Genomic DNA, 27,618 nt, shown 5'->3' with positions numbered 1-27,618 from the left:
AGTATTTCTTAACACATGGTTCCTGGATGTCACTCCTTTTTGCTCCAAATTGTCACATTTTATGAAATCTGTTTGCAATCTCCTTTGCAGTGTTATCCTCTTGCTCCATTTCATTTTAATAAGTGTTGAGTGAGTGGTACAGGGAATGAATTCTGTTGGAGGCCAAAAAATAAGAACACTTAGAATGACCAGTAAAAATTTTATGGTGGAAGGACTTAAACTGTACTTTGAAGGGTAGATGGGGTTTAGGCAGGTAGCGGGGAGGAAACTGCCCTGTGAACTAAGGGACTGAAAAGGAAAGTAGAAATCATGACGTGGGAACAGCAAATAGGTGATGAGTTTGGTAGATGTGGAGGGTTTCTTCCAGGCAGTGGTTCTCAGGGTTTGTGTATATCAGTCATCTGCTGGACTACATCCTCAGTTTCCGTTTCAGTAGGTCCTAGAGTAGGGCCCTAGAATTTGCATTTCTAGCAGGTGCCCAGGTGATGCTGATGTTGCTGGTTCAGGGGCCGCACTTGAGAACCACTGCTGTGGGGAGCATGTAAGCTGTGGCCAGAGGAGTCATGCTGGAGCAGAGGTGGAGGGTAGGGCAGCCTGGCACCCACCTCCAGGGACCACCCTTTGCCGGTGTGCACTGCATTGTGACTTGTATGAAGCAGTGGTCCTGGGCCCAGAGGTCTTGAGTACCAGCCTAAGGAGCTGGCACTCTCTTTAGGCAGTGGGAAGTCATTGACACATTTTGATCAGGAGAATATTATTGGCATCTCCTTTCAGTTAATTTGGTAGATGGGGAAGGGGCCTGAGGGGGGAAAGCAAGCTGTAGCATTGTGCAGTGTCCCCCAGATGGATTATCTCAGGAGTGCTTTTGGGAGAGAGAATTGGAAGGCTGTATGTTCAGCAAGGAAGGTAAGGAAGAGAAGAATGCAAAGATGACCCAATGTTTCCTTCAGTTTGGGAGCCTGGAGAATGGTGATCATATTGACAAAAAGGGGAAGTCAGAGCAAGAGCACCAGTGAGCAGTTACTTTAAAACTGAGTTTAAGTTATTTTCTTCCAAAGATGATTGCCTATCCTGTTTTCAGAACAAAGGATCTATGAAGTACTGTGCCTTTTAATTGTTTTTGTCTGTAATATTTAAGCTTTTCATGATTCTGAATGTTAATCTCTTGACCCTTAAATTTCACCTTATTCTGAGGTTTACATGGAAGAATATTGTTTAAAAATCCACTAAGCCATTTCACTGTAATTTTCCCTAGACAGTTACACCCACCCTTATGGTCTTGCCCAAGTATGAGTGGGACAATGTTATAAGTCACTTTTGCTGTTCACACATAAGCCTTGTTACCTGGGGTTGCAGTATCTCTCTAATTTTCTGGAATTTACTAATTTCTAATTAACTGAACATTATGAACACTTGCAGATTTGTTTATTTCAGTTTTCCCCTCATTTTCAAAGTAATACATGCCCATTGTAGAAAAGTTGGAACATAATCATAAAATTAAAAATCTGTGAGCTTCTCATAAGTTACTCTTCTGACATCTGTACTCGTTTCACTTCCCCTTGGCTGTGGGTGGATCTGGGAGCAGAGCTGGTCCCATCTGGATCAGGGCCGAGGCTCAGCATGCCAGTGTGTGGAGTTAGGTAACAGATTCTGCCCTACCTCTCCTTTCCTATCTCAGTGTCTAGCTGCACCCCAACTTTGCATGCGGTCATATTACTGGGAGTGACAGTAGCCGCCCTAAGGGTGAAACAAAATGGTACCATAGTGGAGGAGGGAGCTTGGCCCGCAGGCCTGAAGGAAAGAGGGCAGTGTTTATGGAGGCGATGAAATGCTGTGCTCAGCGCGGTCTCATTTGCGTGTGTCTTTTTGAGGCTTTAGGGCCTTGGGAAGAAGGAGACTAGGAAAAAAAGACAGCCTGAACTGTATTATCAGTGCAGGGAGCAGGCAGCCCTGTTGTGGGATTCCCCTTTTCTCCTTTGCATGGAGAGGGACTTGAGAAGGGGAAGGCACTTGCCTATCCAGAGAGAAGGAAGTACCCAGGTCATGACGAGCCTGCCTCATCTTGTGGGTGGTACAAGCAGGGCAGCAGCCATGGGGTGACAGAAAAGGCAAGTAGTGACAGAACTTGAGGCACAGCAGGGTGAGCAGATACCTAAAGGAGTGCTGCTGGCATGGCATCCTCTGAGAGCAAGTCCACCGAGGGTGGACTGGGTCAAGGGAAGATGCCTCGCTAGGCTGGCAGCATTGATTTTGTGTGGGTTAAGCCCTTTGTCCTCCACCTCCCACTTTTGGGAACTCCAGAGAATGAGAGAAGAGGCAAGGGCTCAGATTTGCGTTTGATGGTGGGAAACTTAATCCTACAGATTTAGGGAGTAGCTGTTGGTGACCTAACCTAGGACTACCAGGTGCAGTTGACTCACACCTGTAATCCCAGCACTTTGGGAGCCAGAGGCAAGTGGATTGTGAGGTCAAGAAATCAAGACGATTCTGGCCAACATGGTGAAACCCCATCTCTACTAAAAAATACAAAATTTAGCTGTGCCTGTAGTCCCAGCTACTCAGGAGGCTGAGGCAGGAGAATCGCTTGAACCTGGGAGGCGGGGGTTGCAGTGAGCCAAGACTGTGCCAGAAACTACTGGGGGATAGGTGTGGCAACCGTTTAATTTTTGACCAAACTGGGACATGATTTCATATTTACATTGGGCTGGACCTGGCAAGCCAGGATGTAGGCTCACCCTACATACTGGGAATATCCAAGTCACACATACACATTTAAAAATACGGGGAGCTGCTTTTATAACCTCAATATCTCCTTGTGAAGACCCTCAGCTGTGTTCATACTATGACATTTTTGTTTTGTTCTCCATATTTAAAAAAGGGTATACTAGTTCTTATTATGACTATGTTGCCATACTAAATGTTTTATTAAAAATATTGTTAATGGCTAATTGTTTCACCTTCTAAATGTACCAGTTTTCTTTCTTTCTTTTTTTTTTTTTGAGACAGAGTCTTGCTCTGTCACCCAGGCTGGAGTGCAGTGGTGCAATCTTGGCTCAATTTTCTTTATTAATTGCATATAATTACTAATCTAGATTTCTTTCCAGCTATTTGTCATTATAAGTGATAGCAAAATGCATCTTTAATGCCTTAGTATTTCCAGAGTTAAATTCTTAGAGTCAGATTTGTATAATTGATTAATATTGCTGAACTCTAGGTATCTATTTTAAATCTGAATTTCCACATTGGAAAACTGACAGTTGAGTTTCATTGATTTCTGAAATACGGTGAAGTAAGTGGCTTTTAAAAAGTCGCTGAATGGTTTTACCACTTAGTATGTCTCTTATGACCTTGCCTTGCAAAGGGGTAATATAGTGAAGTAACAACTTGAATGAAGAGAACAGTTTTATTGGTAGTGCAGCATTTTCCACATTGCCATAAGGTGAATGTCCTGCAGAGACACTGAATCATACTGAATTTAATTGTGGGTGTGTGGGGTTTGGGCATACAAATACTTGATTCTGAAAACTGACAGTTTGGCATAGTATGGTTGAAAGATCATGTGTTGGGCGTGTTGAACTACTTTGAGTTTTCATGAGGAGCAAGATTCTATGTCTTTGAAGTTGTGTAATGTCATGGAGTGCTGGTGGCATTTTCCACATGGCATATGCATTTTATTACCAGCATGAAAGTACATTTTCAGGAGTGGGTTCTTCCGGTGTGAGTCATTTACTAGTTAGAGAATACTTTGTGGAAACAGTTGTCAGCAGAAAGAGTCGTCTTTACATCAGCAAGAACTAAAGCTGAGAAATCTGCTTTGTGAGAACTGTGTGTACATCGCTGGGTCAAATGACCTGAAGGTGTTTTGTAAAGCCCTGTGTGGTAATCGGTTCAGTCACTGCTAATACCTAAACGCAGCATGCCAGTCCTGAGATGCAGGGACTGGCATGCTGCATTTAGAAATTAGCAGTCTGAGATGCCCAGTACTGACTGTGTTACAACTTGTTCTGGGGGGTCAGACCAGTTTGCAAACAGGAAAGGAGACTATTGGAAAATTTATGTCTGTAATGACTTCCTGGTTAGTTTGACGGCATTCCTGAGTTATTCACACCTCAGCTAGTCTCTAAAGACTTCAAAGATCCAGGAAGAATTTTCATGTGTATATATGTAAAAAATATATTTTATCTATCAATACATATTTTATATAATATATTTTATATATTGATATATAAATATATATTATATGTTATATATAAATCTATATTTTATATAAATCTACATTTTATTTATGCAGTTGATTCCAAAACGATGAAATGTATGGATGACTGCTTTCTAATAAAAAAATAAGAATAACATCTAAGCTAAAGGGAAAGAACAACTTTGAATATTGACTTGGTTAGTTTTCAGAACCTTTATGATTGGTACTTAAGATTGAAACATGAGAGTTTATGAATGTTGAAGCATCACTAAATCTAAAAATAAAATCATAAGGCTGGAGTTTTGCTTTTAGATTTCCCAGTTTTCAAGTGATGGCTTGTCGTGTTTTGTTTCTTCTGTTGTGTCTGCAATCCAGTGCTCCATTTTTACTTCTTTCTGTTCTCTGGTCCTGGATTTGACATGTATTGGTAGATTCCCAGTTGCTTTTGAAAGGTGACTTGAGAACTTTGGGGGCAAGTGAAAACTGTGTTATGACCGTCAGATCAATAGTGTGTAACTTTCAGAACACAAATATTGCAAAGATAGGACTTATGTTACCATAAGTCCTGCCCTGAATTCCTTGGGTGTCCCATGGGTGTATGTATATGATATCTAGGACATAAATGACATGTAGTTTATACTTTCAAACACAAGTCATCCAGGCAACTTCCCTCCCCCTACAACATCGTATCTGAGCCCTTTTTTTCTTAAAATGACAATACTAAGCTGCTTGAAGAAATTTACTGCTAAGAGGACAGGCATTTGATTTTCACTGTGTCATTGTAGGCTGTGACTTTGGCCATTTAGTGTGGACTTTCAGCAAGTATTTCATATAAGGAAGATTGTACTCTGAGATTTTAATATTATAATAGGTTATAAATAATTATAAAGGCATAGCTCATAGTTGACTTAAATGATGCTCGTTTTCTTTATCCTTTAGGTAGGCAAACCACTCCCTATTTTCATAATTTGTCACCAGATACATTTTTCAAGTCTCTAGTAGTGAAAACTGAATGTATTAGCTCCTTTTATAGGACAAACTTGTTTCTGATTTCAGGAGAATTGAGATTTGTGTGTTTATTGACAAGAATTTTTCTGAGGTAGATTGTTGAAAAGCTGTTGGTTTCCTAATTTCCATGTTGCATGGTTGCTTTTTGGTTAAAAGTAAGGCAGAGGGAGACCCTGGGCAAAGGAGCTGTGGAAGTTCTAAATAGGGCCGTGAAGTGGATTGTTAAGAGGAAGTAATGTTATTAGCTGGCAGCTGGAGAGCCTGGAAACCTCTCTTAAGCAGCTGCATCATATCAAAGACCTGATTTGCATTCATGTTACTGTGACAACAGACCAAACTGTGTCTCTAAATGTGTGTGTTTTGTGAATCTGGAAACACAAACATTCATATTTTGTGACCACCTGAGTAACCGCCCGGTGAGACTGTGGGAGCCTGCTACAGCATCTGTGAAAAGCAACTTTGTTCTTAGCAGTGGCAGGGAGAAGTGGAGTGAGTCTCAAAATCTGTAGGAAGGATTTTCTTTTTCTGCTTTTCCATTGATCTCTTTCCCTTAACCTGGATATTTTCCCATCTGCAGGAACAAAAGAGGGGAAATACCATGAAACGTTGAGTTTCAGTGTACAGCAGTAGGAATAAAGCTGTCATGTTTCAAAGGATAACTGAGGATAAAATGGTAACCTAAAGCATTGGTAAATATTATGCAGGTCGTGCATATGGGATGGCATAGATTAGTTTTTGTGCTGAAATTGATTCAACAGTGATTACTATTGAACCTGTAAGACCTGTTAAAGTTATGTGGGGGTATGGGTGGAGGAAAGGTGGGTTACAGAAATGAGTCTATATTCAGTCTATGCTTTTATTTCCTCCTTCCCTTTTTTGTTCAACCCTCCCTCCTCCGCAGTTCTCTGCTGTCCTCACTCTTGTGACAGTGGTCCTTTCCAGGGTCACACCTCTGACCTCCCTGGATTCAGTTTAGAGGATGCTTTTCACTTCTTATCTCTACCCCTTGGGAGCATGTGATATGTTGTCAGTCACTTTTTTGTCCCTGAAGTGCTTTCTTGTCTATTCTGAAGGAGCCTGGAGTGCTCGGCCTGTGTGCTGAAGAAGGTGCAGCTCTTTTCACTAGTCATAGCTCCTCAGCAAATGACCAAGGTGGAAGCTGGAAGATCAGGGTTGTCACATAATCGGGTGCTGGAGGCTTTAGAAGCAAGGAGGGGGGGAGTATTTTCAGCGGGAGGATCAGGTGTGACATTCTGGTAGAAGTAGTATTGATTTTTTTTTTTTTCTTTTCATTGGAATCTGAGATGCACTTGGCACAGTGAGGGCTCAATATTTGAATGAATAAAGGCAGGGTTGAAACACAGATGAGGGAAGAGTATTTTCAGTTTAGGAAACACATGGACACAACATCAGCACGGGGAAAAGATGAAGCTCATGAAGGTGAAAATGAATCACTCTCTTGGCTGAGTGGAGTATGGAAGCGGGTGGGGGAGGAAGCTCGCAAGTGTGTTCTTGCCAGACTGTGAAAGGCTGCGAGGACCAGCTAAGGAATCTGGGGAACTCTGGGCAGGAGAGGTGGTTGGAATTGGGAAAACTAATCTGGCAGCAGTTTGTTGAGTCAAATGAGAAAAACCTTAGTTTGGTCTCAGCTCTGGAGGGGACCAAAGTCTGAGCCCAATGCCTTCGTGCTTCCCTGGCTCAGCCCTCACAACCAGTTCCCCTGTTGTCCTCACTTCACCTGACCTCCAGGTGCCACGACCAGTGACCACCGAATCCAGTCGCCTTGTGTGCACAGCCTATGGAGTAGTAACAGAGCCTCATCTTTGGAAGTCATGATGCCTGGGGGGAAGACAGCAGCAGTGTGGCTGGAGTTAATGTGAGGCACCCATTCCACCAGGGTTAGAGGGTCTGTGATTCAGAAAGTGAATGAGGAGGGAGGGTACCTTTGATAGGATTAGGAATAAGGGGCTTAAGGCAAAATCAGGGCTAAGAATTTAAAACCCAAATAGTTCCCGGATGTGAAAAAACTTCGTGAGAATTTACTTTAGGATTTATCTTCCATTCCTCTCCACATCTCTTTTCCTTATATCCGGAAACGAAACACGCCCTGCCATTCCACGTGGACACCATAAATAGCTCCTTTTAGTGGGGCGCGGTGGCTCAAGCCTGTAATCCCAGCACTTTGGGAGGCCGAGACGGGCGGATCACGAGGTCAGGAGATCGAGACCATCCTGGCTAATACGGTGAAACCCTGTCTCTACTAAAAAATACAAAAAAGTAGCCGGGCGAGGTGGCGGGCGCCTGTAGTCCCAGCTACTCGGGAGGCTGAGGCAGGAGAATGGCGTAAACCCGGGGGGCGGAGCTTGCAGTGAGCTGAGATCTGGCCACTGCACTCCAGCCTGGGCGACAGAGCGAGACTCTGTCTCAAAAAAAAAAAAAAAGCTCCTTTTAAAATATTTGGTTTGATTTTTTTCAAAAGTGCTTCTGAGGGGCCAGGTGTGATGGCCTGCACGTGTAATCCAAACACTTTAGGAGGCCTAGGTGGACGGATGATGAGGTCAGGAGTTCGAGACCAGCCTGACCAACATGGTGAAACCCTGTCTCTATAAAAAAATACCAAAATTAGTCAGGTGTGGTAGCATGTGCCTGTAATCTCAGCTGTTCAGGAGGCTGGGACAGGAGAATTGCTTGAACCTGGGAGGTGGAGGTTGCAGTGAGCTGCGATCACACCATTGTACTTCAGCCTGGGTGACAGAGCAAGACTGCCTCTCAAAAAAAATAAAAGTGCTTCTTAGGTGCAATGAAGGTATGAAGGAAAATCGTGAAAGTACTTTTCTTTGTCTGGTCCATGGTGAGATTAGGGGTGAGACCAAGGGTAAGGAGATCAGCACATGGGGCTGGGAAGGGCAGGTTCCTCCATTTACCTCTACCAGCCCGCTCTGTTCCTTTTTACACATTTGCAGTATTTGGTGTGTGTAATTTGCACAGTGGGTTATAAACAGTTTGATTATCTCAAATAATACCCATGCTTGATCTCTCTTGTTGGTAAAAATGGGGAACAATATTCTTGAGGTATTTGCTGAGAGCTGTAATTATCAGTGCTTTAGCAGATTCCCATGACACCAGGAAATCTAGATATTTTCACATGCTTGAGAAAATATTCGTGCTTTATTATTAAGCTACAAGCTGTACAGCAACATCTGGAAAGTCACTCAGATGGAATAAAACCAGGTTTTGGTTGAAACATCAGTTAATATTATGAAAGAATTATAAACATGATGTTGATGCCATAAACTCATCCGGTTCTTGCAGCAGCAACTCTCCTCAGCTAATGAAATTTTCACAGAACTGATGACATCAGTAAAAACTGCAAAGTGGTGACTGCTTTTGTGAGTGTGGCCTCCCCTCTTAGCATCTCCAGCTGTCTTTGGGAATGAGCACTGGGGAAGGAGGTTACTTCTGTGAGCATTATCTGCTGCTTACCATTCAGTCGTGGAGAAGTCAATTCAACAGTAAGCTTAAGTTCAGCACGGCATAATTATTATCTAAGCAATATTTCATCAAGGTGCATTTCTATTGAAGTGGGCTGAGGGCCACTTGGTTGTGTTTTCCACGTATTTTATTTATTTTTGAGTCAGAGTCTCTGTCACCCAAGCTGGTGTGCAGTGGTACGACCTCAGCTCACTGCAACCTCCGCCTCCCTGTTTCAGTGATTCTCAAGCCTCAGCCTCCCGTGTAGCTCATATTACAGGCATATGCCACCATGCCCAGCTAATTTTTTTGTGTTTTTGGTAGAGATAGGGTTTCACACCGTTGACCAGGCTGGTACTGAACTCCTGGCCTCAGCCTCCCAAAGTGCTGATTACAGGCGTGAGCTGCCATGCCCTGCCCACATGTTTTAAAGGACATATTTTAAATGACATTCCTAGCTAATGCAATATTCTGATTTAGAAACTGAAGACACCATGGCCACTTGTCCAAATCTCACATTTTAGATAGTTTTCAGGTAAATGGAGACTTAACTGGCCTGCCCAGTGCACACAGCTACGTGGTATCAGAACTGTGACCTTTTGTATTTTCACTTACTATTTGTGTCTTTCCCAAATACCCTAAAGCTTCATCTCTAAAACAGATTGAAGTCATTAAAAATCAGAGCATTCCTGTTGGTCCAGGGAGACAGGATCCAGATGATGTGTGGGAGTCTCATCAGCTCCCCAAGGCAGGGATTTATGAAGGCTCACATCAGAACCTTTCCTATTAGCAATTAAGAAGGTGTGTTCTTAGTGAACAGAAAGATGTGTTGGTGTGTGGATTTTTTTTTTTTTTAAATCCTAGTCTCTTAGCTCAGGCTGCCATAACAAAATACCACAGACTGGGTGGCTCCAACAACAGACATTGAGTTCTCACAGTTCCGGAGGCTGGGAAGTTCAAGATCAAGGTGCCTGGTGTACTCGGTGTCCAGTGAGGGCCGACTTCCTGACTTGCACGATACCTTCTTGCTGTGTCCTCACATGGGACACGGAAAGAGAGAGAGAGAAAACACATGCTTGAGTCTCTTCCTCCTCTTACAGTAATTCCATAAGGTGGGCTTCACCCTCATGACCTCATCTAAACCTAATCAACTCCCAGAGGTGCCATCTCACATGGGGGTTAAGATTTCAACATATGAATTTTGGGGGACTCAAGCATTCAGTTTGTAACACCTAATAATGCCTTTTAAAAAATGGGCTGTCTGGCAGCCCATTGTTGAAAATATCCAGTGTATCAGTAATTATTCATACTTACAAATATTCTGAGACCAAACTAAACATTTGAAAATATTCAGAGATGACTAGATTAATAATTGGACGTTTTTCTACCTGCTTGTCCAGTTCATTAAGTAAATATTTACTTGAGCACCTCTTATGAGTCAGTCCCTGTGCTAGATTCTGTGCCAAAGGGATAATAAAAACCTGAGCTAGAGGAGCCCACATTTGGTGGCCAGTGTTTAAGTCATGTGCTGTTATTTTCTTCCTATCACATTCCAGATAAGTTTTATCAAGTTGCCTTCTGGTCCCATGTTTCCTATTGGATGAAATACTGTGAGCATAGTACATAGAGAATACTATACCAAATACTTAAGTACTTGCATTTGGCTTTATCAGATTTTAATATTTGAAGGAAACAAGTCAAACTATTTTTTAATTTAAGTAAATCTCTGTGGGAGTTGAAGGCTCCTGTGAACCCTCCTCATCTTGCGTCCTTACCTTTCTATAAGTAACCACTGTTGTGGATTTGGGATGTTTCATTGCCACATGTGTTTTTATACTTTTATTATATATGTATGAGCTTATGAGTAAAGTAAGGTATATTGTTTTGAAACCTTATGAAAATAACAGCAAACTGTATATATTCTTCTGTACTTTTTTTTTTCTTTCGAGACAGAGTCTCACTTTGTCACCAAGGTTGGAGTACAGTGGCACAATCTCAGCTCACTGCAGCCTCTGCATCCTGTGTTCAAGTGATTCTTCTGCCTTGGCCTCCCGAGTAGCTGAGATTATAGGCGCCCACCATCACATTTGGCTAATTTTTGTGTTTTTAATAGAGATGAGGTTTCACTGTCTTGGCCAGGCTGGTCTTGAACTCCTGACCTCAGGCGATCCACCCGCCTTGGCCTCCCAAAGTGCTGGGATTACAGGAGTGAGCCACTGTGCCCGGCCTGTCCTACAGTATATTAGTCTGTTCTCCTATTATCAGATATTTTTTGAGTGTTTCCAAATTTTCATTAATGTAAATAGCACTGATGTGGACATTCTTATACATGTTTCCTGATGCGTGTATGATGTGTATGTGCATTTCTCTGGGGACATCACGTGAGAGTGGAATTTCTGTGTGATAGCACGTGAGCGTCTTTCACTCCAAAGTTGTCTTCACCTTTGCTCGATAGTACACATTGCTTTACACAGTAGTCAGATTACATTCCTTCTGCATTGTACTGGTAATTTTATTGAGCTGCATCTTTTCTAGTACTTTGTATTGTGAAACTTTTGAGTTTTTGCTCATCTGTTGATGTAAAAGTGATACCTTATTGTTTCTAACTTTAATGCTGCATTTTCCTGATTGGAGTGAGGTTGAATATCTTTTCATGTATTTATTGGCCTTTCAGGCTTTTTCTTTTTGAGCTGCCTATTTATAACATGTCCTCTTCCTTCCCTCCTCCTTTATGGGTGACAGGGACTCAGGTTCAGAGAAGTAGATTAATCATAATCCTTGATTCATAACCCATTATTATCATTGGTGTTTGCATGGCCCTTTTATTTGCTTTATTTATAATGTAATGAACACCTATGAGCTCATCAGACTCTGAGACATTACCAGCAGCTTCCTGTACTTCTCCCCACTCCATCTCTCGGCCTCTTCCCTCTTTATATATGCTACCTGAGCTTTATTATTCCTTATCTAGTTCTCTTTGTGGTCCTCTGGGGCCTTGCTTTTCTTATTCTCCATTGTTAATATGATTTATCCAAGTTGTTGTGTTGTCTTTGGTTCATTCATTTTTATTGCTGCACAGCATTCTCCTGGGTTAATACTATTTTTCTATCATTTCACCTGTGAATGTGATTCCAGTTTGTTATGAACATTCTTATATGTGAATCTTGCTCGTTATGATCATGATGGTCTCTCAAGTATTATCTGGACCTGGAAATGCTGGGTTAGGTATTCTGATGTTTAAATTTGCTCCCTAATGCCATTCTCCTCCTCCTCCCCCTCCCCCCTGCGGAATTATACCAATTTATCTTCCCACAAGCAGTAAATAAGAGATGAGGTTGCTCTAGATTTTCTGGTCAATTTCTAGTTCCTTGCCTATATACTTCTCATCAGTACACTTTTGTTGGTTTGGTGGAATTGCTTGTCATGTTTGGTTTCTTTGTAGGTTACTGGCTGGTATGGAGTGGGTGGAGGGGGAACAAATAAGCCTACTCTGCTAACTGTTGGAGGTTATTGGTGTTTATGAAGAGAACCTGACTTTTGTTGGATGGCCAAGCGGGCATGGGTTGGTTTGCAACACCACTTTTCACATGTGTTCGATTCCTTCTTAGAGGTCTGTAATCATTGAAAATGTGCTGGTTTTATAATCTCTCTGATAGGTCTCTTATTTGAAATTTATAGTGGGTGTCATCCCTGTTGTTTTGTAGTGTCTGCTCTGTTTTGCTTATGGGGGATTTTTTTCTTTTGTGTTTTTAGTTTCACTCTGTGAACTCCTTTTCAGTTGAACTTTCTGGGATGTGAGTTGAAGGTATATTAAAAATATAAGGTAGTTGGCCAGGCGAGGTGGCTCACTCCTGTAATCCCAGCACTTTGGGAGGCCGAGGCGGGTGGATCACTTGATGTCAGGAGTTTGAGACTAGCCTGGCTAACGTGATGAAACCCCATCTCCACTGAAAAAATACAAAAACTAGCTGGGTGTGTTGATGAATGCCAGTAGTCCCAGCTACTCGGGAGGCTGAGGCAGGAGAATCACTTGAATCTGGGAGGCGGAGGTTGCAGTGAGCCAAGAGATTGCATCAGAGTGAGCCACAGAGTGAGACTCGGGGGGGAAAAAAAAGGTGTGTGTGTATATGTATGCATGTGGGTATATATATGTATGGTAGATGTTTCAGTTCACAAAATACTTAGCAATATTGGGTAAAATATAACATACACACACACACACACGAATGTACAGTTGTGATTAGAAATTTTGGGAAGAATACCCAGGATGTGACAATGAGGAAAGAACAGAATTTCAGAGCAATATCTTAGGAGTTGAACTTGCATCAGAGTGAGAAACAAAATGCCTGGAGCCTTAACAGTTATATCTAGAAAAAGAATGGGGCCTTGAAGGGAGGAGCTGGACCTGGGATCTTCCCGCATAGCCGTTTAGCCAAAAATACAAAGAAGTTTGTCCATCTCAGCCTGGGCTCAGAGTAGGGAATATAAGTCCTCAGATCCCCTCCTAAAATGAGAAAGCATCAGCCTGCCCTCACTTCTGAGGCTTCATATGTATACTGCTCAACTGTCCAGGAATCACCAAGTCAGGGAATTAACATAATGCGGAGCCATAGATCCTCCTCTACTGAGGCGCCTTGCAGAAACAAATCATCTGTGCCTGTTTATGTGCCTTCCCCCTTAACAGTAAGCTTCTTGACCTTTGTACATGGATATGTATTTGTGGATTGAAGAAGTGAACAAGTAGAAACACATAGGCGTTCTTAACAGAATCTAAAGTTCCACCCACAAAGTAGGTTTAGCACCTTAAAAAATAAAGTGTAGAAGGGACATTATTTTGCCCAGTAAAATGTTCAGTTTTCAAACAGTTCTTCCACTCTTAAAATATTCTGCAGATCATGGACTCAGCAGACAGTGATTGAGTAGCCTGCTGTTCTGTGTGTTGTGAAGGGTACAAAGACTGCCAAGTGTTTTACCCTTAGGGAGCTGTAAGTGTAGAGGAGGGACAGGCTCGAACACAAATAATTATGGCGGAAAGTGCAAAGTAAGTGCCATAGGAAATTTACAGAGTGGTTATGGTTTTGCAGAGGTTGTGAGTGATTCATTTCACTTTAGAAATTTGTTCATTGAGAGAGCACTTAGTAGAGCTTCTTGTGTTGTCAGCGTTAGGACTGTAAGAATACCTAATATTTATTGTGAACTCATGATTAGGTAGCCAACACTTTATGTACAATTAATCTTTCCAACATAATATTAATTCTCACAACATCCCTATGAAAAGGATCCTATAATTATCTCCATTAAAATTTTTTTATTGAAATGTAGCATATATATATATATATACATACAGCTAGATAGATTTTCATGAGTCACATTCACCAGTGTAACTAGCATCCAGAGCAAAACAGAACATATACACACTCGAGAAGTCTCAGGGCTTCAAAGCCCCCAAGAGTAACCATGATCTTGACTTCTAGTAGCAGATTTTTTGGGACCGGTTTTTGTGTTTTCTGGAAATTGAGTTATATGGTACATATTATTTTGTTATGTTCTATGCTATCGCATGTAGTTTGGGATTGTTCATTCCCGTTGCCATTGAGTATTCCATCATCTCCATTTTACAGATGAGGAATCTGAGACTGAGATGTCAGAGTAGCCCGAGATCATGCAGTAACAAACATATTACCATGCCATTAAGTGTTTTTTGAAACACGATTTTAATGTTCTTGTGTTATTCTATCATGTAAGTATAGGACAGTGTAACCAGTTCCCTTCTGATGGGTATCTAGGTTGTTCCCAACATGTTATCACTCATACTTTACCATAAAAATTGAATATTTAAAGTATGTTTTGAGGTTTCCAGCCACGTTTGAGATTGACTGTAATCAGTTCCATATAGTGTGGCAGCTAGTGAAATACTAATTTCCTTTGTGGCTTTCTTTGTAAGGTGGCAACTGCCGGTCAAGGGTGGCCTTTGTAGTGTTTTTCCTTAGAGACAGGGTCTCACTGTGTCACCTACGCTGGAGTATAGTGGCACCATCATAGCCCGCTGCAGCCTTGAACTCCTGGCCGTAAGTCATACTCCTGCCTTGGCCTCCTGCAGTGCTGGGTTTACAGGGGTGAGCCACAATGTTATGCCCATTCGAGTTTTGATATGTGGTCTACTTGCCTTTTGACAGTGCCTTGCAAGAGTACTGCTAGTGTGTTTACTTTTTTACCTTTTATCCTATATTTGTCTTTTTGTACCTCCTCTCCCTTTTTCCCACAAAACTTCCTGTCAGAAGACCTTGGTTCTGCTGTAGTCAAAAATTATATTTCTTTGCCTGAGGGTTAGCTCTGCTCTTTGGCCTGCTAACGAGTCTTACGGGGTCTCTGTGGGTCCTTCAGAGGAGACAGACTTTTACGAAACATTCTCTGGTGCAGCAGTTTACAAAGACAACTTCTGGAGTGTCAGCTCTTTGAAGGTAGGGGCTGTGTAGTGTTCACTGTGGTGCTTGGTACCTAGTAGGTGCTCATAAATGGGAGGTGACTGGATGAGGAGCTGCTGGAACCTGAGATTTATTTATTTATTTATTTTTTGAGACAGTCTCACTCTGTCGCCCAGGCTAGAGTGCTGTAGTGTGATCTTGGCTCACTGCAACTCTGCCTCCCAGGTTTAAGCAATTCTCTGCCTCAGTCTCCCGAGTAGCTGGGATTACAAGCATACACCACCATATCCAGCTAATTTTTGTATTTTTAGTAGAGATGCGGTTTCACCATATTGGCCAAGCTGGTCTCAAACTCCTGACCTCATGATCCGCCTGCCTCAGCCTCTCAAAGTGCTGGGATTACAGGCATGAGCCACCATGCCCAGCCTTCCTTTGATTGACCTTTACAATATTATGTTTTTTTGCTTTTGGGAACATGATTAATTTTTATAGACTTTTCAGACAGAAATAGAATACCTAGAGCTATTTGTTTATAACTGTCCCCCCCTTCTTGTGGTAGAGGAGGAATGATTTAGTAATGTGATAGAAAATAAGTTTATAATAGTTTTGTAAAAGTATGAAGTTTCTTCTATTTTCTGCATTCATTGAACATTTGTTGAAACCCTGCTGGGTCTCATGCAATAGAGAGAGAAAGATGAATATAATTAATCCCTGCCCTTGGGGAATATATAATCTAGTGTGAGAGACAAACATACATGTACTTACACACTGTGGTAAAATATATTTATATATCTGTGAGCATTTCTTTTAAAAGCATAGTGGAAGGAGACACCTGGGAGGTTGGGAGGACCCTCCTGGAAGAGACAACAGCAGAATTTCCTCTTAAAGGAGGTACATAATTTCTCCTCAATCTGGTACCCAAGTACTGCTTCATACCTTTTGTTCCTTATTTCTTTCCTTTTCTTTTATTTTCTTTTCTTGAGAAGGAGTCTCACTGTGTTGCCTATGACTGGAGTGCAGTGGTGGGATCTTGGCTCACTGCAAGCTCCGCCTCCCAGGTTCAAGCAATTCTCCTGCCTCAGCCTCCCGAGTAGCTGGGATTACAGGCGCATGCTGCCACCATGCCTGGCTAATTTTTCGTATTTTTAGTAGAGATGGGGTTTCACTATGTTAGCCAGGATGGTCTTGATCTCCTGACCTTGTGATCCGCCCGCCTCGGCCTCTTAAAGTGCTGGGATTACAGGCGTGAGCCACTGCGCCTGGCCTATTCTTTATTTCTAGAGTGCTAGTACTGGCATAGTTATAACATTCTGTGATTTCTAATGTAAAAACCTTGTTCTTATCTTTTCCCTCATGCCGTGGAGCCCTTCCACAGAGACTTGTTGATTTTTAGCTCTGAAATGCTTGTAGGATGTAGTTTCCTCTTTCTCTTCCCCCACTTTTAACTTGTCACTTCGGTCTGATCTTTCCTCTTCCTCTCTGCTTACATTGCTGTCTCCTTGGTTTGGAAGGACAGTAATGGAAATAATCTTTTTAAGCATCTGGCCTAGAGCATGGCATATCATGGGGTTCAAACTTGTTAAACCAAAAGGAACTGAATAGCCTCTAACTGGTTTTCTCTCCTTTTTTTCATTTAATTCTATTCAACGTCCTTTTATTTAATTCTATTTAATGTCCTCAGAGTTATTCAGTTTTTTTTTCTTTTGGTATCACTTCTCTGTTTAAAATTCTTCCATGACTCCTTATTACCCTCCAGATGAAGATCCACCCTCTTAACTCAGGTCTTTATACTGACCCCAGCCTGCCTTCTCTGTTCCTCACCCTTCCACTGCCACCATTATACTGTGTGCACGTCTGGAGTTGTTTGTTTTTCTCATGGTCTAGTGTACCCTTCCCCACTTTTTTTTATTTTTGTTTTTGTTTTTTGTTGTTTTTTGGAGGTGAAGTAGGCTGGAGTGCAATAGTACGATCTCTGCTCACTGCAACCTCCACCTCCCAGGTTCAAGCGATTCTCCTGCCTCAGCCTCCTGAGTAGCTGGGAATACAGGTACGCACCTCCACACCCAGCTAATTTTTGTATTTTTAGGGGGGGATTGTATTTTTAGTAGAGAGGGGGTTTCATGTTGGTTAGGATGGTGTCGATCTCTTGTGTGATCCACCCACCTCAGCCTTCCAAAGTGCTGGGATTACAGGCTTCAGCCACTGTGCCCGGCCAGCTACCGTGCCTGGCTCCCTCTCCACTTTTAACTTGTCACTTCGGTCTGATCTTTTGAGATCCAGCCTTAACCCTGTGAAACCTCCTCTGCTCTTCCCAGAAATAATTAATTGTGCCCTCTGCTGTGTTTCCTGAGGGTCTGTACAGTCAATCTTTAGTGGCATCCCATCTCATCCAGCTCATCCCATCCCAACCCATCCTATGCCATCTCATCCCATCCTTCTCCTCTGTGTCCTGTTTCCCATTTCTTCCGTCTCTTACCTTTTCCTCCACATTTCTGAGTAGATCGAGGAACAAGAATTGTGACAGATGCTTCTTTTTACCCTGTTCAGGTGTTTCTTAAGTGGCAGATGAATAGTTCCTCCCTGTACTCTCCTGTAAACATATTTTTGCTTTCACGTCTCTTCAGTTTTGCTTTTCCTTTTTTTTTCATGAGGTATATACATTCTTTCAGTAGCTTTATTTAAATGTAGTGTGTGGACTGTTTGTTGTGACCTGTCTTTGAAATTTCTCTCATCATGGCAGCCCAAAATATTGGTACCTGCCTCTGAACCATCTTCGTTGTCTCTGGCTGTGTTATTTGTATTTTTGTTTTATATGTTTTATAACACCTGCTATAGTTATTTGTATTTTTGTTTTATATGTTTTATCCCTCCTTCGATTATAAACTCTGAAGTTAGAGATCATCTTGTAGACAATTTTGTATCTTCTGTGTTAAAAAATATAATTCCAGCCAGGTGCGGTGGCTCACGCCCGTAATCCCTGCACTTTGGGAGGCCGAGATGGTTGGATCACCTGAGGCCAGGAGTTCTTGACCAGCCTGGCCAACATGATGAAACCCCGTCTCTACTAAAAATACAAAAGATTAGCCTTGGCTGGGTGCAGTGGCTCACACCTGTAATCCCAGCACTTTGGGAGGCTGAGGCAGTGCATCACCTGAGGTCAGGAGTTTGAGACCAGCCTGGCCAACGTGGTGAAATCCTGTCTGTACTAAAAATACAAAAGCTAGCTGGGCTTGGTGGCAGGAGCCTGTAGTCCCAGCTACTCAGGAGGCTGAGGGAGGAGAATCGCTTGAACTTAGGAGGCAGAGATTGCAGTGAGCTGAGACCGCACCATTGCACCCCAGTCTGGGCGACAAGAGTGAAACTATGTCTCAAAAAAAGAATTAGCCAGGTGTGGTGACGGGCACCTGTAATCCCAGATACTTGGGAGCTGGAGGTTGCAGTGAGCCAAGATTGTGCCACTGCACTCCAGCCTGGGCAACAAAAGTTAAACTCCATCCTCCCCACCAAAGAAAGTCTGGGCATGGTGGCTCATGCCTGTAATCCCAGCACTTTGGGAGGCCGAGGTGGGCGGATCACGAGGTCAGGAGATCAAGACCATCCCAGCTAACACGATGAAACCCCGTCTGTACTAAAAATACAAAAAATTAGCCGGGCATGGTGGCGGACACCTGTAGTCCCAGCTACTTGGGAGGCTGAGGCAGAAGAATGGCGTGAACCCAGGAGGTGGAACTTGCAGTGAGCCGAAATCGTGCCACTGCATTCCAGCCTGGGAGACAGAGCGAGACTCCGTTTCAAAAAAAAAAAAGCAAAAAATGTATATATTTATATTTATATATACTTATATATATATCATATATTTATGTACATTTATATTTATATTTTTTCCTTGTTTTATAGTCATTTGTTTTTTAAAAATAGGTTTGTTGGCAACACATTCTTTTAGTTTTGCTTCCCCTGGGAATGTCTGTCTGACTTTCATTCCTGAAGGATAGTTTTGTTGGCTGTAGAATTTATGGTTGACTTTCCCCCACCCCCACCTCAGTGCTTGAAAAATGTGCTACTTCCTTTAGTCTCCATGGTTTCAGATGGGAAATCCATTGTCGTTCGAAGTGGTGTTCCATAATTACAGATCATGTATCATTTCTCTCTGCCTGCTTTCAAGCAGATTTTTTCTTTGTCTGTAGTTTTCAGAAGACTAGTTATAATGTTTACCATTGACCCTAGCCTTGGCCTGAATTTCTTTTTTTTTTTTCCTTCGAGATGGAGTCTCACTCTGTTACCCAGGCTGGAGTGCATTGGTGCGATCTCGGCTCACTGCAACCTCTGCCTCCCGGGTTCAAGCGATTCTCCTGCCTCAGCCTCCTGAGTAGCTGAGATTACAGGCATGCGGCACCATGCCTGGCTAATTTTTGTATTTTTAGTAGAGACAGGACTGGGTTTCGTTGTGTTGGCCAGGCTGGTCACGAACTCCTGACCTCAAGTGATCTGCCTGTCTTGGCCTTCCAAATGCTGGGATGGCCTCTTTTTGTTTATTCTGATAATAAATTTGCTCAGCTTCTTAAATCTATATGTTTATGTCTTTTACCAAATTTGGAATGTTTTCAGCCATTATTTCTTTGAATATTCTTTTAGCCCTATTCTCTTTTTCCTGTTGGGGCTCAGTGATACAAGACTGGACATTTTGCTGTTCCACAGATCTCTGAGGTTCTGTTTATTTTCACAGCCTGTTTTCTGTTGTTCTGATAGAGTGAATTCTGTTGTTCTTTCCTCAAGTTCAGTGATTTTTTTTTTTAATCCTGTCACTTTCATCCTATTGAGCATATCAAGTGAGTTTTTGTTACTGTACTTTTCAGTTGTATAATTTATATTTGGTTTTTAAATTAATTATTTATTTTCTGAGATTTTCTAGTTTTTCATTTGTTTCAACAGAATTTATAATCGATTATTGAAGCACTTGTAAGAGGGCTGCTTTAAAATCCTCATCAGATAATTTGAACATCTGATTTATCTCAGGGTTAGGGTCAGTTTTTTGGCTAAAATGGGAATTTGACTTGGGCTTTTCCTGGTTCTTGGTATGATGGCTGATTTTTGATTATATCCTGGACATTTTGCCTGTTTTTTTTGTGTGTGTGTGGTGGGGGGCAGGCAGTGGGAATGTTCTGAATCCCATTTAACTCTTTTGTTTTAGCAGGCAGCACCCAGTTAGTCTTAGCACACAGGTCCTGCCTTACATTTGTGGGCTGTGGTTCCAATGACAGTTTAACTTTCAGAACCTTTGTGGTGTTTGTCTGCTTGGTGGTTAGATACCACTAGGGCTTCTGTCTCATTTCCCCTGCTGTTATTGCTGGCTGTGGAGGCAGAAGGGATTTCCCTAGGCTGGGCTACTAGGTGTCTCCCAGTGGGGGAAACGTAGTCTCAGGACCCTGGGGACTGAGGGGCTTTCCTGACTGTGGCATGATCCCCTTCCTGTGGGGGACAGGGAGCTCTTCCTGAGCCAGACACTTGTGGAGATGGAATCTCTCTACCTGTGCCCCACGGTTTTCCCATGTCTGTGTGCAGTGGGAGGGAGTCTTAGGCCCGTGTGACCAGAGAGGCTTCCTTGGCCGGGTCAGTTGTAGCTGGGCAGTCTTGTGTCTGCCTGCCCTATTGCATATGTCGTGGCTCCCCTAGTTGTTGTTGGTGGGGCTTTAGGTTGGGTCTTCTTTTGGATGGTGTAGGACTTATCTGATGTGAGGGGACTTTTGTTTGATCTGGGTCATAGGAAGGAGCCTACCTGAGCTGCCTTTTGTTGTCTTGTCATGGGTTGGGAAATGGTGGGTCTGGGTGACCACTTTGCATAGGGAGATGCAAGATACTGTTTCACTGAGCTGTTCTTCCATTTTTGGGGCCACAACTGGTTTGTTTTCTTCTTACCGTCTTTCAGAGTTCTCTTTTGGTTATCTCCTCTGCTATTTCCAGGGTTTATAGTGCTTAGTAGGGAGGAGCTGAGAGACATAGTTCTATGCTGTCTTGTGCCTTGTCATTCACGATTTTTTTCCTTTTTCTTTTTTGAGACAGCGTCTTGCTCTGTCACGCAGGCTGGAGTGCAACGGCACAGTCTTGTCTCACTGCAGTCTGTGCCTTGTGGTATTAAATCATTCTTGTGCCTCCCAAGTAGCTGGGACTACAGGTGCCTGACACCACACCTGGCTAATTTTTGTATTTTTTGTAGAGATAGCGTTTTGCCATGTTGGCCAGGTGGGTCTTGCACTCCTGCCCTCAAGTGATCTGCCCACCTTTGCATTTGGCCAGCCTCATTCGTTCTTAGGTGTTGGAATTTTAAAAAGCAATGAAAAATGTCAGAAAAATTTAGCATTTATTTTTCTGCGTTCAGTAAATCATATCACTTAGGGGTCTTATAGAGGTAAGGAAACATGAGAACCAGTCAGGTTAAATGACTGGTCCTGGGGCTCTGTTGGTTGTTAATTGCAGAACACAGATTAGAGTTAGACTCCTCTTGATGAATCCACTATTTGTTTCTTTGTAGCAAACTAAGTTGAAGACTTTTCTAGAAGAAAAGAGAACCATTGCTATGCTGTAATGCTCTAGGCTTTATAATGTTAACACACAAAAGAATTTATACATCAAGTGGAAAACCTCTCAGAATACAGGAAAGGAATCCAGTCTTCAATTATATTAAGAGTGAATAACATGCTGTGTTTGTTCCAATTTTAACATGAATCATTTTTTGTAAAGTCTAAAATAACATACCATCTGTTTTTTACTATAAATTGTTTGGCCTTATAAAATGTTTCTTGCAAAAGAAAGTTATCTCACTGGTTATCATCATCATTTGTATTATACTTCAAAGAGAGTAAAGAATATGATGAAGATTGATGGTACCATCCAAACAAATTAACCACATAGCTTAGCATTATGTGGGCCTTTTCATCAGGTCATCGCTGTTTACTTCACAGACATCAGATATCTCTCCGTTCTCCATGAAGCTTTTTTTCCTCTGCTGCGGAGATGGAGAAATGGAGAAACCCAGAAGTTAACTGTTAAGTTATTTCTAATGTTTTTTGAAGTCCCCCGGGATTTTACAGAAGATAGAGCCAGAGATGAACTCATCCCAAAACTCTTTGGAGGTCTGGGATGGGAGGCATTGATTTCTCTCCCTGAGGCACGGCAAGAGCTAGGCAGAGGAAATAGGACTAAACACTGGCCCTGTTTAATGTTGCTTGAGTAATGATGACTGAAGGGTGGGTGGGAGGAGTGGGGTGTCTGAGGATGGACTGGCTCTGTTTTTCTTCTTTCCATATGGACTTACTGCTTTTGCTTCTGCTTTTGTTTTTCCTTCCTGTTCCCTACTTAATAGTCTTGCTAAAAAATATCTCTGACCTGTATTGAAGAATGGAATTAAACGTACTGGTTTTTGGAGAACTTTTCCCATCACTCATAGTAAAACTTCAACATCGGTGATCCATAGGCTAAAATGAGATGTTCAGGAGTTAGGGTGAAACTTCCTAAAAAAGTGATACAGTGTGATGGTTGATTTTGCAAACTTGTTTTCTGTAAAGCATAATATAGCTGAGCTATGATCCTAAAGGTAAGGTAGTAGGTGGTATTAATGCCAACCACGTACCGACTGCGGCTCAGACTCAAAGACTGTTAGCATTGGGCAGCGCCCCCTTTGGACCATGTTTGTAGCCTCTCTGTCCTCAGCAGAGTGTCTCTACAATATAAACAGTGGTATTTGTGTCTCATAGTTACTTGTAATGAAGCAGCCTGTTGTATTGCAGGTGGCCAGTTCTGCTTTGCACTAAACCTGCTCTGCCTCCCTGTAACTTCTACCTACATTGGCTTTTTGTTGGGTCTCTAGGACCATGCAGGGTGAATCTAATAATTGTTCTTGTTAATATCTGTCAAAATTCATAACAGATGTTGTGACTTTACCTTCTCAAAGTTGTTTCTCATCAGTCTTGAAGACTCTTTATCCTGCTGTTTTCTGAATGTTCTGTTTTGCCCGTGTCCCTTCAAAATGTAGTCCTCCGAATGAAACACGGTGCCCCCAAAGTTTTGGAGAAGTCCTTCGCTGTGTGGAAGTACAGATTGTGACATGTAAGAGTTGGGTTTCTGTAAATTCTGTTTCTCAATCTCTCTCCATTTTTTTTCCTTAGTTTTGTTTATTGCTTTTTTCTTTTTTTGAGATGTTCTGTTACCCAGGCTGGAGTGCAATGGTATGATCTTGGCTCACTGCAACCTCTGCCTCCTGGGTTCAAGCAATGCTCATGCCTCAGCCTTTTAAGTAACTGGGATTACAGGTGTGCACCACAACGCCAAGCTACTTTTTGCAATTTTAGTAGAGATGGGATTTCGCCATGTTGTCCAGGCTGGTCTCGAACTCCTGGCCTCAAGTGATTCATCTGCCTCTCCCAAAGTGCTGGGATTACAGGCATGAGCCACTGCACCCAACCTATTTCTTTTTCTTTTTTTATTTGATACATAACTGTACATGTTTATGGGATACATGTGATATTTTGATACATGCGTACAATATGTAATGATCAAATCAGGGTAATTGGGATATCTAGTGCCTCAAACATTTATCATGTGTTTTGGGAACATTTCATATCTTTTCTTGTTATTTTGAACTATTTTTAATTATAGTCACCCTACTGTACTGTCAAACACTAGAACTTATTCCTTCCATTTAACTCTGTACCCATTAGCCAACCTCTTTATTGCCCCTCTCCCATGCTTCCCTGCCTCTGGTAACCACCATTCTTCTCTCTACCTCCATGAGGTCAACTTTATTGGCCCACACATTTGAGTGAGAACATGTGATACTTGTCTTTCTGTGTGTGGCTTGTTTTACTTAATATAATGGCCTCCATTTCCATCCATGTTGCTGTAAATTACAGCATTTCATTCTTTTCTGTGGCTGAATAGTATTCCATTGTATCTATCTGTAGACCACATTTTCTTTATCCATTCATCCATTGATGAACACTTAAGTTAATTCAATGTTTTGGCTGTTGTGACTAGTGCTGTAGTAAACAAGAGGTGTGCAGTTTTCCCTTTGATATGCTGATTTTCTTTCCTTTGGGTAAATATTCAGTAGTGGGATTGCTGGATCATATGGTAGTTGTATTTTTAGTTTTTTTTTTTCTTTCAGGTGCCAGGGGTACATGTGCAGGTTTGTTATACAGGTAAATTGTGTGTCATGGGGGTTTGGTGTACAGATTATTTTGTCACCCAGGTAATAAGCGTGGTACCCAATAGGTAGTTTGTTTTTGATCCTCACCGTCCTCCTCCCCTCCACCCTCAAGTAGCCCCTCAGTTCTGTTGTTCCCTTCTTTGTGTCCATGTGTAGTCAGTGTTTAGCTTCCACTTATAACCAAGAGCATGCAATATTTGGTTTTATGTTCCTACATTTGCTTAGGATAATGGCCTGTAGCTCCATTCATGTTGCTGCAAAGGACATGATCGTGTTCTTTTTTTATGGCCACATAGTATTCCATAGTGTATATGTACTACATTTTCTTTATCCAGTCTACCATTGATGGGCATCTAGGTTGATTCCGTATCTTTGCTATTGTGAATAGTGCTGTGATGAACATACGTGTATGTGTCTTTGTGGTAGAATGATGTATATTCCTCTCTGGGTATATACCCAATAATGGGATTGCTGGGTCAAATAGTAGTTCTGTTTTAAGTTGAGAAATCTCTAGACTGGTTGAACTGGTTTATATTTCCATTAGCAGTGTATAAGTGTTCTCTTTTCTCCACAGCCTCGCCAGCATTTATTTTTTGACTTTTTAGTAGCCATTGTGACTTATGTGAGATGGTATCTCATTGTAGTTTTGATTTGCATTTTTCTAATGATGAGTGATGCTGAACTTTTTTTATGATTGTTGGCCACATGTGTGTTGTCTTTGGAAAAGTTCTTGTCCTTTGCCTACTTTTTAATGAGGTTGTTTGTTTTTTGCTTGTTAATTTGTTTAAGTTCCTTATAGATTCTGGATGTTAGACTTTTGTCAGATGCATAGTTTGGAAATATTTTCTCCTATTCTGTGGGTTGTCTGTTTACTTTGTTGATAGTTTCTTTTTGCTGTGCAGAGGCTCTTTTGTTTAATTAGGTCCCATTTGTCAATTGTTTCTGTCGCAGTTGCTTTTTGCATCTTCATCATGAAATATTGGCTAGGTCCTCTGTCCAGAATGGTATTTCCTAGGTTTCCTTCAAGAGTTTTTATAGTGTTAGGTTTTACATTTAAGTCTTTAATTAATCTTGAGTTGATTTTTGTATGTGGAGTAAGAAAGGAGGTCTAGTTTCAATATTCTGCCTGTGGCCAGCCAGTTATTCAGCACTATTTACTGAATAGGGAGTCCTTTCCCCATTGTTTGTTTTGTTGAGTTTGTCACAGATCAGATGGTTGTAGGTGTGTGGCTTTATTTCTGGACTCTCTGTTCTGTTCCATTTGTCTGTGTGTCTTTGTACCAGTACCATGCTGTTTTGGTTACTGTAGCCTGGTAGTACAGTTTGAAGTTAGGAAATGTGATACCTCCAGCTTTATTCCTTTTGCTTAGAATTGCTTTGGCTATTCAGGCTCTCTTTTGGTTCCATGTGGATTTTAGAATAGTTTTTCTAATTCTGTGAAGAATGTCAATGGTAGTTTGATGGGAAGAACCTTGAATCTGTAAATTGCTTTCGGCAATATGGCCATTTGAACAATATTGATTTGTTATATCCCTTCCTCTTTTAAAAAGCTAGTTCTTAGAAAACCAAAGCAAAATAATAATTTATAATTAGGCCAGGCATAGTGACTCATAATTCCAGCACTTTGGGAGGCTGAGGTAGGAGGATCACTTGAGATCAGAGTTTGCAGCCACAGTGAGCTATGATCGCACCACTACGTCCTGGGCAACAGAGCAAGACCCTGTCTCTTTAAAGAGAGATAAAAAAGGTACATTAACTATCTTGCTTATGTAATATTGCCTACAGTGCGGATAACACACCTGTGAAACTTTATGCTAACACAAAGGGCTAATAATCTCAAACTGTCTCAAACTTAAGATTATTTACTCTTCAGCCCTGAATGCTAAAAAGAAGCCCACAAGTTTGTACTCATGCAATATTTTCCACCCAATGAACACTTTATTATAATAAAATTTTTGTTTATAAAATCCATACTTTCACCTACTCAGCCTTTTGTTTATATTTATTTAACTCACAAGAACTACCATGCACACATGCTGAGGGAGCTGAGTGACTGCCCAGGCAGGGCAGATTTGCAATGCTGAGAGCTCTCCCCGCCCATCTTACCACCTCAGTGTCCGGTGTCTAGGAGGCTTTCCAGGTCGGATCAAATTTACTCTAAATTTGTCTAAATCGGCTTTCCAGACATCATAGTTACATATCTCTATTATCTCACTTTTCGCAATGTTAGTCTCATTTAGATTTTGTGTTAGTTTGTCCAAAAGTGTTTCAATACCAGATTACAGAAATGCCAGCGTATAGTAATCCTATAGCAAATATCATTATGTATGATTATTATATAATATATAACTTATTAATATCATCTGGCATTATATAGTACCAGATTATAGTAATCAGAGGGGCTTTTTTTCTTTTTTTGGTGGAGGGGATGGAGTCTCACTCTGTTGCCCAGTCTGGAGTGCAGTGATGTGATCTTGGCTCACTGCAACCTCCGTCTCCTTGGTTCAAGTGATTCTCCTGCCTCAGCCTTCCGAGTAGTTGGGATTACAGGCACCTGCCACCAAGCTGGGCTAATTTTTGTGGTTTTTTTAGAGATGGGGTTTCACCATGTTGGCAAGGCTGGTCTCGAACCCCTGACCTCAAATGATCCTGGCCTTATTTATTTATTTATTTTTACTTCTGTTGAAAAAAAAAAAAAGCTTGTATGACCCAGCATACTGGTTTTATCACTCATTAAGTCACAAATGGCACTTTGGAAGTTGCTGCTTCTAGATCAGTGCCTGTCTGCAGACTGTTGCTTATGATAATGAGTTTGCTTCTTTAATCAAGAAAGTATTGCTGTGGGAAAATGTTAAACTAAACAAAGGTGCTCAGTGACTTGGTTAATTTACATTCTGTCCAGATTCCTTGTCTGGCAGGGACCCTGTGACAAACCCTTCAGGCGCCAGCATATTTTCTTTTATGAGACAAGGTGTCACTCTGTCGCCCAGGCTGGAGTGTGGTGATGCCATCATAGCTCACTAAACCTTGAATTCTTGGCCTCAAGTGATCCTCCAGCCTCAGCCTCCTGAGTAGCTGGGACTACAAGTATATGACATCCTGCCCAGCTAAAGGGGCCAACATTTGGAATAGCATTGCCTGTAGGTGCCACGAAACTGCCCCTGCCACCCAGTTCTAAGAAGTGGATCCATTGGTTTTCCAAGTCTCTAGTAGGTGTGAAACCTGGTGAAAGGATGCTACACCTATTTCATGTGTCAAATTAAACCCAACAGCCCAGTGCCATTTAGTGTGGGGACAGGTAATTCTGCTGAACAGTTTAA

At 41.8% G+C, this 27,618-nt stretch overlaps 1 protein-coding gene across 1 annotated transcript in view; it reads left to right on the top strand.

Moving 5' to 3' along the window:
- The window catches only part of ARHGAP10 (Rho GTPase activating protein 10), a 333,033-nt gene that overhangs the window by 45,005 nt on the left and 260,410 nt on the right, over window positions 1-27,618 (top strand). The gene's annotated exons all lie outside the window — the stretch shown is intronic.

This window comes from Piliocolobus tephrosceles, chromosome 3 (genome assembly GCF_002776525.5).
Source record: "Piliocolobus tephrosceles isolate RC106 chromosome 3, ASM277652v3, whole genome shotgun sequence".
Taxonomy (NCBI): Eukaryota; Metazoa; Chordata; class Mammalia; order Primates; family Cercopithecidae; genus Piliocolobus; species Piliocolobus tephrosceles.
This window is presented reverse-complemented; position numbering and strand designations above follow the sequence as displayed.